The sequence below is a fragment of the Choloepus didactylus genome, chromosome 1, assembly GCF_015220235.1.
Source record: "Choloepus didactylus isolate mChoDid1 chromosome 1, mChoDid1.pri, whole genome shotgun sequence".
NCBI classification, from domain to species: domain Eukaryota; kingdom Metazoa; phylum Chordata; class Mammalia; order Pilosa; family Megalonychidae; genus Choloepus; species Choloepus didactylus.
In genome coordinates this window covers 194,303,660-194,318,138 of record NC_051307.1, presented here as the reverse complement: position 1 = coordinate 194,318,138, position 14,479 = coordinate 194,303,660, and the positions used below count along the sequence as shown (strand labels likewise).

At 37.2% G+C, this 14,479-nt stretch overlaps 1 pseudogene; it reads right to left on the bottom strand.

Annotated features, from left to right (window-relative positions):
• Positions 1–5,302: 5,302 nt before the first annotated feature.
• On the bottom strand, positions 5,303–6,029 carry LOC119528209 (annotated as a pseudogene).
• Positions 6,030–14,479: the final 8,450 nt, after the last annotated feature.

Below are 14,479 nucleotides of genomic sequence, written 5' to 3'. Positions count from 1 at the left end.
TTTTGGAACAATGAGAATATTCTCAAACTGATTGTGGTAATGAATGTTTAACTGTGATTATACTAAGAGCCATTGATTGTATGCTTTGGATGGATTTTATGGTATATGAATAAAACTGCTTAAAAATATATTTATATAAAAATAAATAAATACATACTATTTTAAAAAGAATCTTCTTTTCAGGTTCTGCTTTTAAAGAACCCAAGCTAAGTGAATATTAACTCAAATATAAAAGGGAGATTCGTGCTGTGAGAAGTCAAAAATTGATGAATGTCCACAATGCTTATCTTAATAAGAAAAATGCACACATGCATACACACACACACACAGAGCCCCTATTGGCTACATATCCCACTCCAGGAACAAAGTTTATTTTGTACTTCCACTGGGCTCCACGAGTCAGCATCATCTCTTTTGTTCACTGTTTTTAGATTTACGAGTTAATACAGGGACTGACACACAGTAGGCTCTCAGTATACACTGGAAGAATGAATGGATGTTTAATACACCTGATTCTTATGACCCCATTCCCCGACTCTGCAATTCCAGAGGGTCACAACATCAGACTTTTTCTTTCATCACAAGTTAATGCTCTTCAGCCATAAGCAGGATATCACTGCAGTTCAGTGCCTCGGTTATTCAACTCTAAATGACTCCCTGTCACCTTGCACTGTCTTATCCTTATCATTTCCTCCCTTTATGTTTTCAATGTCATCCCTGCCCCTCATTCTCTCTAGATAATATTTCTTCCTTTTTTATTATTTAAATTTAAAACCCAAATTATGAAGAACAATTTGCAAATAGTGCAAGAATAGAGAGTTCAATGGAGCAAAATTAATATGCTAGAAACAGACCTTAATGGAATTTTAAAAATTGGTCTATAACAAAAGAGGCATCACAAATTGCTGAGGAAAGGGAGAATTTTAGTGCTGGTATAATTGGTTAATTATTCTGAGAAGTAATAAATATTTCGTTATTTATGAATGTTCACCAAAATAAATTCTAGATGGATTAAATAATTTAATGTAAAAACTGAAACATTAAAAACAGAAAAATAGGTAAATATTTAATCTGCAGATGGTAAATGCCTTTCTAAGCTTAAAAACAATTTTTAAAAATAACAAAAGAAATGTTAGCCCTTTAACATCATCCTATCGTACAGGAATTCATCCTCTGGCAAAAATACCTGAGACACTTGCCAAGATGGAAGTATGTTCACTTCAGTGTTAACTATATACCAGGAAAGAGGAAAGGAAACTGGCTCTTCCTCTGGACAGGAGAGCATGCTTCCCTCTTTCCCTAATAATGACATGTTCACTTCAGGGAAATATGCCTGGTAATTTTCTTGGGGATTTGTTAAAGAGAATGCTAAATTCAAAATATCTGTGGAACAATAGACCAAGATGGTGAAGTGAGACTCCCAAGGTTCTGTCCCTACCGCAGAATTTTTAAATAACCAGATATCATGTTGAATGAAATAAGCCACACACAAAAGGACAGATATAATACGATTTCACTTATATGAAGTAACTAGAATATATAAATTCAGAGTACAGGTTACCAGGGGCCGAGAGAGAAGGAATGCGGAGTTGTTGCTGAATGGATACAGATTTTCTGCCTATAGTGATGGAAAAGTTTTGGCAATGGAAGGTGGTGATGGCAGCGTATTGTGAATGTAATTAATGTCACAGAATTGTACACTTGAAAATCATTAAAACAGAAAATTTTATGTTGTATATATGCTACCCAAAAAAAAAAACCTTTAGTTTTGTTGATCTACTCTATTTATTCTATATATATTTTGTATACCTCACAAGATAATACCATTATTTTAAATAATCAGTATTCATTTAGAGTTATCCTTTTTATTGCTTTTTATTTTTTTTGTACATCTCTGTTTTCCCACCTGGGTTGATTTCATTTTGCTTAAAAAATATCATTATGTGGGTCTGCTGGAGATAAATTCTTTCCATTTCTTTTTGTCCAAAATGTATTTATTTTACCTTTATTGTTATAGGATATTTATATAAGGTGTAGAAATATAGATTAACCACTATTTTCTTTTAGCAGTTTTCAAATGCTTTTCATTGTCTTATGGCTTCTGTTATTTCTGCTGATGAATCAGCTTTTGTTCTTATTATTGCTCCATGAAAGTAATTTTTCCCCCACTCAGGCTGCTTTTATGATTTTGTCTTCGTCTATGTTTTAAATAATTTTGATGGGCATGATGTGGTTTCTTTGTATTCATGCCCCTTGGAGATTGTTACACTTCTTGAATCTGTGGTTTGAAGTCTTTCACTGATTTTGAAAAATGCTCAGCTTTATCACTTTAATTGCTTCTGGGCCATTCCATTCTCTTCTAGGACTCAAACTACATGTATGCTAGACCCTTTCACCATGTCCCTATGTCTGTCCCATATGCTCTTTTATTTATTTTCCTTCCTTTGGTCTCTCCATACTTTAGTCTGAATGTTTTCTTCCAGTTCACAAATTGTCTGTTCAGCTATGTCTAATCTGTTGTTAAATACAGCTACTGAGTCACTAATTTCAGTTTTAGAAATTCCATTGGAATTTTAAAATAATTTCCAACAATCTGCTGACATTTGCTATCTTGCCATTTAATTTATTAAACATACTAACTGCAGTTATTTTAAGGTTCTGCCTGATATCTCCAATAATGGGTTCTCTCATTGGTCTGTTTTCTATTGTCTGTTTTCTTTCTTTGTTTTCATTCAATTTTTTTGTTAGCTGCATCACTGGTTATTTTTTAATGAATGTGGCATATTATATTCCATGAAGGAAGATGTATCAGGTTGGGTTTACTAGAGGCAGAACCTGAAACAGGGTTTTAGGTGCATGTGATTTGTTGAAGGAGGGTTTCAGAAGGCGGCAAGTGAGAAAAGCGGGTTGAGGTAGTGGAGGGGGCTAAATAAGGATGTGGTCTCAGTTCTAATCAGCTTCAGCTTGATACCACAGGGAACTCTGTGGGTATAAATGACACCATAAGTCAGTCCACCGTGAGGAAAAAGGGCTGCTCTTTTGTACCGTTAGTCTAAAGTAGGAGGGAGTTGTGAGCTGATAGCAGTCAGTATTCATTACAGCTGGGAAACAGGTGTCCAGCCCCAGTGAAGGGAATCTGGGAGGGTACCACAGCATGTATGACAGTAGATTTAAACTCAAATATATTAGTAACTTCCAGTACCAATAAATGTATCAAATACTCTGATTAAATTAAGAAAGACAAAGATTGCCAGCAAAGATTATTTTAAAATTAACAAGATGCGATTAAATGTTAAATGTAAGGATATCAGGATACAGAAAGGTAAAAGTAAAAGGATAGAAAAAAGGTAAATGAAGCAATCCTTTAACAAAAGTTAAAGTACTGATATTAGACCCATGGCTTACTTAAACTGTCACCATGTGCTAGTATATAGGGCACTATGCCTTTTTTCTTCTGCAAATTCACTCCTGGAATTATCTTATTTTCTTATTTTGCTTCTCCTTACTTTTACTTTTCTAGCAAACTTAAAGTGCATTTATAAGTGAAACCCTTGACTGATTAACATAGGTCACTGGCATGGGATTGCCCAGCAGAAGTGTAATTCTGTGTCCCCAAGTGGGAGGGCTGTCTGTGGGTTTGGTGTAGTGGGAGAACTTCCTCTGGGATACACGTGTGGGGTGGAGGAGGCAGGGTGGCTGGAGATCCCCACGTGGCCCAAGTATGGAGGCTGGCTTCTGGGAGGGGCCCTCCTTCTCATTTTCCTCCTGGGGAGAACAGAGCTGACTGGAGCCCCTCGAATACCTCTGCCTTGCTCTGCTCCTTCTGCTCTCCACACCTGCCCCAGGTCCTTTGTTGGTGCTATATATGAAATATTTCCAAGTTTTATCTTGAAAACAGAAGCTGGTGTGTTGAGACACTGCCCAAGGTGGCAAGGTCTGTGGTATTAGTGGAATGCCTTTTATTTATTACGAAGATGAGGATTAAATGCCCCAGGACTCACATTTTAGTGGCCAGTACAGGTTGCTTTTGCTATGAATTCTCTGCTTGTCTGAAACCGTGTTTTCTGTTTTCTAGAAATGCCTCAAAACTTCCTTCTGCGTATAACCTTCTTTGTTCTTAACTGCCTTTGCAATTTCTTAATTTTAATTTTCATTTATTTTTTACGCAATTTCATTCACATACCATACGGTTCATCCAAAGTATACAATTAATGGTGCCATTGCAATTTTAACCTGAATTCAGCCATTTCAGTGAGGTTTCAGGAGGGTTTGTGGTAAATTTATGTGTTCAGTTCTTCATCTTGAACCATAAATCCAAATTATTTTGTGAGGACAGTTACCGCAGTTCCCAAGTATCCTCTTTTGGCTCCCCTCTAAGTGGAAGTGGGGTGTCTTTCTTAGGTTCCCCAGTTTTTACAGGAGTGTGTGAACCCCACCTCCAACCAGGTGCTTCAGCTTTAACCGGCTTTATGGAGGAGCTGTACTCCAGGTCCTTGCCAGGATGTGTAAACCTGGCTTTATAGCTCTTCCACCGTTACCATCTGTGGGCTGAAGGTCACAGTGGATATGGAGCCATGTCTGCCAAGACTCTCCTCTGAAATCTTTCCCTAGATTAAACAGACGAAGAGACCTGTGTGTTCACTCTGAAGCACATCTATTCCTGCGGAATGAGTGTTCTTGAATTGGGGGTAGCATGGTGCCATGTGCTTATATTGGGAGAGCAGAGCATGGAAAGAAATCAGCCTACAAACTCACAGTGTTGACGCCACCACTCTTCAGAGCACACGCTGAGGACTCGGAAAGCATTTCTCTCAGGAATACTTGGACTCTTCCCGACTAAGTGGTTTGCTTTTCCTTTTAGCCACTGAAAATTTAAGGGCCATGCTCTCCTGTCTCTAATAGCAGCTATTATACCCAAAGCCCATTTTAGGGCCCCTCCTGAGCCATCTACTGTCCTTCAGAGCTTTCAAACAGGTATTGATTGTTCCAACTTCTCACAGGGATCCAAGTGAATTTTCCTAATTTGTTTTCCCTTTCCCACACATAAAAAATTTTTGGCTAAGTTTACGTGCATTTTGTTTGTTTTTTTATTTATTGTTTTAGGGATATATCATAAATTTAAAAAGAACGTTGCAAAAAATTTAATAAGATTCCCAGCAATGATTATTTCTGAGGTGTAAAAGACTTTAAATATAATTATGAAAGGTTAAAAACGGAAGGGTGAATCCTCCATTCTCCTTTTTCTAAAAACCTGTTTGGTTGTCACATCAAGCAGGTTGAGCGAGTCACCACAGGTGCAGCCCTAGTCCTCCTCGGACTCGCAGCCTCTCCTGGTGGGGACCCAGCTCCGCACGGAGGACAGCAACGTGTCTTCAAGTGGCTTCCTAGGGTTTTCCTCCAGGTCTGTCTTGACAGCTGCAGACTCTGACAATTTCCACTCCAACTCACCTCTTGTCAGGTTCATGCCGCCAAACACTAGAGGTCCAATAAATTAAGCCTTGATATCACCTTCAAGGTAAATAAATATTGTGGGCAGATTCCTGTCAGGATAATTGGGTATGCAGGTGGTTGAAATGGCTTTGATAAATTTGAGATCAGGAAACTTCCTTGCAAGTTCACTGAAGTGTTGATTTATCAGGGCACAGAGGAGAATGAATCCCTTGCTTGTAAAGGTGCAAGATTACCCACAAGCCCTCATCAGCTTTGGTAACTTCTTGGACATAATCCTTTCCTGAGATCTCCAAATCGTCTCCAAATTTATTCTTCAGTTTAGTGGCTCTCCACTCGGCCAGTCTTTGTTGCCTGTACATCTCAATAGCACACTCATCCTCCTCATTGAATTCATCTTCATTATCCTCCAGCTCTTCCAAAGTCATATCTTCTTAAGTTTTCACAACTGGCTGCTGAAGGACTCGCTCTTCTTCCTCTTCTGCCTCCTTTTCCAATTCTTTCAAATTTTCCTTTGAAGGCAAGATGCCCTTTTTGCGCAGGATGTCGTCTCACTCAGTGTCTGCATTGGGGTCCTGCATCTTGCCACCAATTGTACAGGTTAGGCCCGCGGCAGCGCCCGAGCCCCGCAACTGTCTTCCGCGACGTGTGCCCCGCCCCGTGCATTTTTACTATTATCTGTATACTTCTTTACACGAAGCATGTTTTGTATGCTTCTTTGTAAAGGGAGAACTAATAAATGATTTTTTTTCTTCCCCACATCTAACTCAATGCTTTGTCCAAAGAAGGAACTTTCTATGTGGCTGAATGAAGTGATTTTTTTTCTTAACTTTTTATTGCAGTAACATATATACAACTCAAAATTTACCATTTTAACCATTTCCAAGAGAACAATTCAGTAGTATTAATTACATTTACCATATTGTGTTACCATCACCAATATCTCTTACTCCAGCTTTCTCATCACCTCAAACCGAAACTCTGAACCCATTAAGCAGTAATTCCCTTGTCTCCTTCCTCTTTACCTCCCACCTCCCACCCCAGCCCCTGTGAATTTATTATCTACCATCTGTCTCTTTCAAATTTACTTATTCTAGGTATTTCATATGTGAGATCATACAATATTTGTCATTTTGTGTCTAGCTTATTTCACTTGACAAGATGATGTCTTCAAGGTTCATCCATGTTGTCGCATGCATCAGAACTTTATTCCTTTTTACAGCTGAATAATATTCCACTGTATGTATGTATCATATTTTGTTTATCCATTCATCTGTTGATGGACATTTGGGTTGTTTCAACCTTTTGCTATTGTGAATAATGCTGCTATGAACATTGACATAAAAGTATCTGTTTTGAGTCCTTGTTTTCATTTCTTTGGGGTATATACCTAGGAAGAGAGTTGACAGGTCATATGGTAATTCCATGTTTATCTTTTTGAGAGACTGCCAAACTGTTTTCCACAGCAGCTGCACCATTTAAAATGCCACCAGCAATGTATAATGGTTTCTATTTCCCTGCATCCTTGCCAACATTTATTATTTTCTGTTTTTTTTTTTTTAATGATAGTTATCCTAGTGGCCAGATTTTTCCTGATGTCCAATGATGTTGAGCATCTTTTCATGTACTTACTGGGCATTTGCATATGTTCCTTGAAGAAATATCTACTCAATTCCCTTGCCCATTTGTAAACTGGGTTATTTGCCTCTCTGTTGTTGAGTTGTAGCAGTTCTTCATATATTCTAGATATTAAAACTTTATCAAATATATGACTAGCAATTATTTTCTCCCATTTTGTATGTTGTCTTTTCACTTCTTGGTCATGTCTTTTGATGTATTAAAGTTTTAATTTTGATGAAGTTCATTTTCTCTAATTTTTCTTTTGTTGCTCGTGTCTTTGGTGTCATGAAGAAATCCAAGGTTATGAAGATTCCCCCTATGTTTGATGGTTTTATGTCTTATATTTAGGTCTTTGGTCCATTTAGAGTTTGAATATGATGTGAGGGCAAAGAATAAAGAGATTTTATATTTTTATGACAATCTACAGATGAGGTATAAGGTATTACTGACAGGAATAGATTGCCTGTGTAACTCAGCATTTGATATCCTTTTAGATTCACAACTATAATGGAAATTAAAACCTAAAATTGAGATGAAGGCAGAAGTCATTGAAAACACTCAGGAAGTCAAGCAAATCAGAACACGGTGTTTCAGCTGTCAGTCCTGTTCAAGAACCTGAACAGCACTCAAGTGTTTTTTATTTTTTGAAGTTGAACCAATGCCAGTCAAGGTCTATTCTCTGGATAGGTGGTGGTCACTGAGTCAGGTCCATGTATTTTCTAGCTTGTCTTTCATGATATTGTGTTTAAATTGTCTATTAGCAGGAGTTCTTAAAATTTTCTGGGTCAGTGGCACTTTTGAGAATCTGACCCGTGGACCCTCTCACCCACACAATGTGCATGCACTCACAGTTTTACTGTGTGCAGATTCATGTACTGCCTGGGGCCATCCTAGGAACCCAGACTAAGAGGTCCCAGGATTTCACATTGTTTCTTTCTTTCTTTTTTAAACAGTTTTATTCACACACTGTACAATCCATCCAAAGTGTACAATCAATGGCTCTCGGTGTAATCACAGAGTTGTGCATTCATCACCACCACCAATTTGAGAATATTCCCATTGCTCAAGAAAAAAATCTCATGCCCCTTACACCCCTCTATTATTGAGATTTAGCATTGGTATAGTACCTTTCTTACAATTTTTGTAAGAATATTGCAATGTTAGTGTTAACTATAGTCCATAGTTTGTATTAGTTGTATTCTTTCCTCATAACCCACCCTATTATTAACACCTTGTAATAGTGATGTACATTTATTCTAGTTCATGTAAGAGCATTTTTACATTTGTACAATACCCATAGTCATTGTCCACAACAGGGTTCACTATTTTATACAATACCATGTTTTATCCTCCAGCTTTCCTTCTAGTTACATTCACAAACTCAAACTTCCCCTTTCAACCATAATCACACCCATATTTCACTGCTGTTAGTTAACCTTACAGTAATGTGCTACCATCACCTCTACCCATTTCCAAACATTTACAATCAACCTTATTATAAATTCTGTATACATTGGGGACTACTAATTTAGAAGGCTAAGCTCTCGATCTTGGGGCTTGCCCTTATGAGGCTTGTTACTGCAAAGGAGAGGCTAAGCCTGTTTATAATTATGCCTCCCTCTCTAAGCCAACTTGGCAGGTGGACTTGCTTCCCTCCCCCCTATGTGGGACATGACTCCCAGGGGTGTAAGTCTAGCTAGCAACATGGGACATGACTCCAGGGGATGAGCCTGGACCCGGCATTGTGGGATTGAGAATGCCTTCTTGACCAAAGGGGGAAGAGAAATGAAACAAAATAAAGTTTCATGGCTGAGAGATACCAAATGGAGTCGAGAGGTCATTCTGGAGGTTATTCTTATGCATTATATATATCCCTTTTAAGTTTTTAGTGTATTAGAATAGCTAGAAGGAAATACCTGAAACTGTTGAACTGCAATCAAGTAGTCTAGATTCTTGAAGACAATTGTATAATATGTTATATGGTGCTAATGTGTAATTGGGAAAACCTTGTGGATAACGCTCCCTATATCTGGTGTATGGACAGATGAGTAGAAAAATGGAGACAAAAAGTAAATGAATAATAGGGGAGTTTGGGGGGTATGGTATATTTTGGGTTTTTAACTTTTTTTAATTCTTATTTTTATTTTTATTTGGAGTAATGAAATGTTCAAAAATTTTATTAATGAACGCAAAACTATATAATGATACTGTGAACAACTGATTCTACACTTTGGATGATTGTAGGTTATGTGAATATATCTCAATAAAATTGCATTAAAAATTCTGTACAATTTAAGTGTCAGCTCCTCATTCTCTAACCTCTATCTCCTGGTAACCTATACTCTAGATTTTAGCTCCAAGAGTTTGATCATTATAATTAGTTCATATTAGTAAGACCATACAATATTTGTCTTTTTGTGTCTGATTTATTTCACTCAACTTAAAGTCCTCATGGTAACGTCCATATTGTCACACACATCTGGACTTCATCTCTTCTTATAGTTGAATAATATTCCATTGTGTGTATATACCACTTTTTATTTATCCATTCATCAGTTTATGGACACCTGGTTGTTTCCATATTTTGGCCATTGTGAATAATGCTGCTATGAACATTGATGTGCAAATGTCTCCTCTCATCCCTGCTTTCCGTTCTGAGTATATACCCAGTAGCAGGGTTGCCTGATCATATGGAAGTTCTATACTTAGCTTCCTGAGGAACCACCAAACTGTCTTCCATAGCAGCTGCACCATTCTACACTCATACCAGTTGTGAATGAGTGTTCCTGTTTCTTTACATCCTCTCCAATACCTGTAATTTTCTTTTTATTCATTTATTCTTTTTTAATGAAATTTTATTGAGATATATTCACACACCATATAATCCATCCAAAGTATACAATCAATGGCTCACAGTATCATCACATAGTTGCACATTCATCACCACAATTTGAGAACATTTTCATTACTCCAAAAAAGAAATAAAAATAAAAAATTAAACCCAAAACATTCCATACCCCTTATCTTCCCCTATTTTTTTTTTTTTTAACAGTTTTATTCACACAACATACAATCCATCCTAGTGCACAATCAACGGCTCTTGGTGTAGTCATTCATCACTATGGTTAATATGAGGACTCTCTGATTTCTTCCAAAGAAAAAAATTCCATACCCCTTATATCCTCCTATTATTGACATTTATCTTTTTCACAAATAATAGCAAGAATATTACAATGTTACTTTTAACCAGAGAGCTTAGTTTACATTAATTGTATTTTTTGCCATATAACACCCCATTATTAACACTTTCAATTAGTGACGTATGTTTGTTCTAGTCCATGTAAGAGCTTTCTTATATTTATACAATTATCCACCATCATTGTCCACTCTGGATATTGCTAAGTTATACAGTCCCAGTTTTTATCCTGTAGCTTTCCCTCTGGTGACATACACAATTCTAGCCTTCCTCTTTCAACCATACTCACACTCAGCTTTGTTAATTACAGTTATAGTAGTGTTCTACCCTGACACAGTATTGTGCTATCCATTTCCGGACCTTTACAATCAACCTTATTGAACATTCTGTACTCCTTAAGCATCAATTGCCCAATCTCCACCCTCTCTATCTCCTGATAACCTATGTTTTCAACTGTAACTCTTGAGTTTGCTCACTATAGTTAGTTCATATTAGTGAGACCATACAATATCTGTCCTTTCTGGTTTATTTCACACAATGTAATGTCCTCAAGATTCATTCACATCATTGCATGCCTCATGATTCATTCCTCTCTGCAGCTGCCCAACATCCCATCGTGTGTATACACTACATTCACCCTTCCGCTCTTCAGTCTTTGGACACTTGGGCTGCTCCCATCCATTGGCAATCGTGATAATGCTGCCATATGCATTGGTGTGCAAATGTCTATTCATGTCCCTGCCTTCAGTACTTCTGAGTACATACCTAGTAACACAACTGCTAGATAATTTGGCAATTCTATACTTAGCTCCCTGAGGAACTGCCACACTGCCCTCCAGAGGGGCTGCACAATTCTACTTCCCTACCAACAGGGAATAGGTGTATCTTTTTCTCCACATCTCTTCTAGCACTTGTAGTTTTCTGTTTATTTTCTTCAACAGTTTTATTCACACACCATACAATCCATCCTAAGTTTACAATCAATGGCTCTTGGTATATCATTTAGTTATGCATTCACTGCCACAATACATATGAGAACATTCCCATTTCTTGTGAAAACAATGAAGGAAAAAAAATCTGAAACCCCTCCCTTATATCCCCCTCTTACTCACATTTAGCTTTGGTACTTTGCCTTTGTTACAATTAATGAAGAATATTACAGTGTTACTGTTAATTATACAGCTTAGACAAACATGACTCTAGCCCTCCTTTTTCAAACATACTCACACTCTACTTTGTTAATTACACTTATGGTATTGTGCTACTCTCACACAGTATCATGCTATCCATTTCCAAACCTTTACAATTAACCTTTTGAATATTCTCTATTCCTTAAGTATTGATTGCCCAATTTCTACCCTCTTTCTCCTGATAACCTGTGCCCTCTAATTTAACTCTCAGAGTTTGCCCATTATAGTTAGTTCATATCAGTGAGAACATACAGTATTTGTCCTTTTGTTTCTGGCTTATTTCAACATAATGCCCTCAAGGTTCAACCATGTTGTTTCATGCATTATGACTATTCTGTCTTTCAGCTGCATAATATTCAGTCATATGTATATACCACATACTTATCCACTTATCAATTGATGGATATTTGGGCTGTTTCCATCTATTGGCAATCATGAATAATGCCACTATAAACATCAGTGTGCCAGTGTGTCTCAGTGTCCCTGCTTTCAGTTCTTCCAAGTATATACCTAGCAATGAGATTGCTGGATAATTTGGCAATTCTATACTTAGCCTCCGCAGGAACCACTAAACTGGTTTCCAGAGTGAATACACCAGTCTACATTCCCACCAACAGTGAATAAGTGTACCTATTTCTTCACATCCTCTCCAGCACTTGTAATTTTCTGTTTTTTTTTTTTTTTTTTTTTTATAATGGTGATTCTAGTAGGTGTGAGATGGTATCTCATTGTGGTTTTGATTTGCATTTCCCTGATAGCTAGTGAAGTTGAGTATATTTTCATATGCTTTCAAACCATTTGTATTTCCTCTTTGGAAAAGTGTTTATCTATGTCTTTTGCCCATTTTTAAATTGAGTTTTCTTTTTGTTGTTGAGTTGTAGGACCTCTTGATATATTCTGGATATTAAACCCTTTTCAGATATGTGGTTTTTGAAAATTGTCTCCCATTGAGTAGGCTGCATTTTTACTTTCTTGACAAAGTCCTTTGAGGCACAAAAGTAATCAGTTTTGAGGAGATCTCCTTTATCTATTTCTCCTTTCATGGCTTGTGCTGTCGGTATAAAGTCCAGGAAACCATCTCCTATCACAAGATCATTAAGTTACTTCCCTACTCTTACTTCTAAGAGTTTTATGGTCTTAGCTCTAATGTTTAGGTCTTTGATCTATTCTGAGTTAATTTTTGTGTAAGGTCTGAGATAGGGGTCCTCTTTCATTCTTTTGGAAATGGATATCCAGTTCTCTAAGCACCATTTGTTGAAGAGGCTACTCTGTCCCAGTCAAGTGGACTTGGTCACCTTGTCAAAAATCAATTGTCCATAGATGAGAGGATCTATTTCTGAACTCTTAGTTCAATTCCAATGGTTGGTATATCTATCTTTATGCCAGTACCATGCTGTTTTGACCACCGTAGTTTTGTAATATGCTTTAAAGTCAGGTTATGTGAGAACTCCAACTTTATATTTCTTTCTCAAGATGTTTTTAGCTATTTGGGGCACCCTGCCCTTCCAAATAAATTTGATCATTGTTTTTTCTGTTTTGCAAAGTAACTTATTGGGATTTTGATTGGTATTGCATTGAATCTATAAATAATTTTGGGTAAAATTGACATCTTAACTATATTTAGTCTTCCAATCCATGAACATCGTATTTCCTTCCTTTTATATGGGTCTTCCTTTATTTATTTAGCAATGTTTTTTAGTTTTTTTGTGTAAGTCCTTTATGTCCTTGGTTAAATTTATTCCTAGATATTTGATTCGTTTGGTTGCTATTGTAAATGGGAGTTTTTTCTTGATTTCCTCATTACAGGTGTATATAAACACTACTGATTATTGAATGTTGTTCTTGTATCCTGCCACTTGCTAAACTTGTTTATTAGCTCTAGTGTTGTAGATTTTTTGGGATTTTTCTACATATAGAATCATGTGAAAGTTTTGCTTCTTCCTTTATGGCTTTTATTTATTTTTCTTTCCTGATTTCTCTAGCTAGAAATTCCAGCACAATGTCGAATAAAAATGGTGACCCTGTCTGGAGTTGATGTTGTCACAAACATTGGGACTGGCAGTTTGATGTGCTGAGCCCTCAAGCACGGGACTTGCCCTTATGAAGCTCATTACCACAAAGGAGAGTCTAAACTTGCATGTAATGGTGCCTAAGAGTCTCCCCCTGAGTACCTCTTTGTTGCTCAGATGTGGCCCTCTCTGTCTAACTGAGCCATCTTGAAAGATGAACTCGCTGCCTTCCCTGCTGCATGGGACCCGACTCCCAGGGTTGTAAATCTCCTTGGCAATGCAGAATATGACTCCCGGAGATGAATGTGGACCCGGCATCATGGGACTGAGAGTATCTTCTTGACCAAAAGGGGTATACAAAATGAGAAGAAATAGTTTCAGTGGCTGAGAGATTTCAAATGGAGTCGAGAGGTCACTCTGGTGGACATTCTTATGCACTATATAGATAACACCTCTTAGGTTTTAATGTATTGGAATAGCTAGAAGTAAATACCTGAAACTACCAAACTCCAACCCAGCAGTCTGGACTCCTGAAGATGATTATTTAATAATGTAGATTACAAGGGGTGACAGTGTGATTGTGAAGACCTTGTGGATCACACCCCCTTTATCTAGTGTATGGATGAGTAGAAAAATGGGGATAAAAACTAAAGGACAAATGGGGTGGCATGGAGGGATGATTTGGGTGTTCTTTTTTCACTTTTATTTTTTATTCTTGTTCTGGTTCTTTCTGATGTAAGGAAAATGTTCAGAGATAGATTGTGGTGATGAACGCATAACTATGTTATCATACTGTGGACAGTGGATTGTATACCATGGATGATTGTATCGTGTGGGAATGTATTTCAATAAAACTGAATTTAATTAAAAAAATCAATAATAATAATAAAAAAAATGGTGACCCTGGGCATCCTTGTCTTACTCCAGATATCAGAGGGAAAAGTTTCAGTCTTTCCCCATTGAGTATGATGGTAACTGTGGGTTTTTCAGATATTGCCTTTATCATGTTGAGGAAA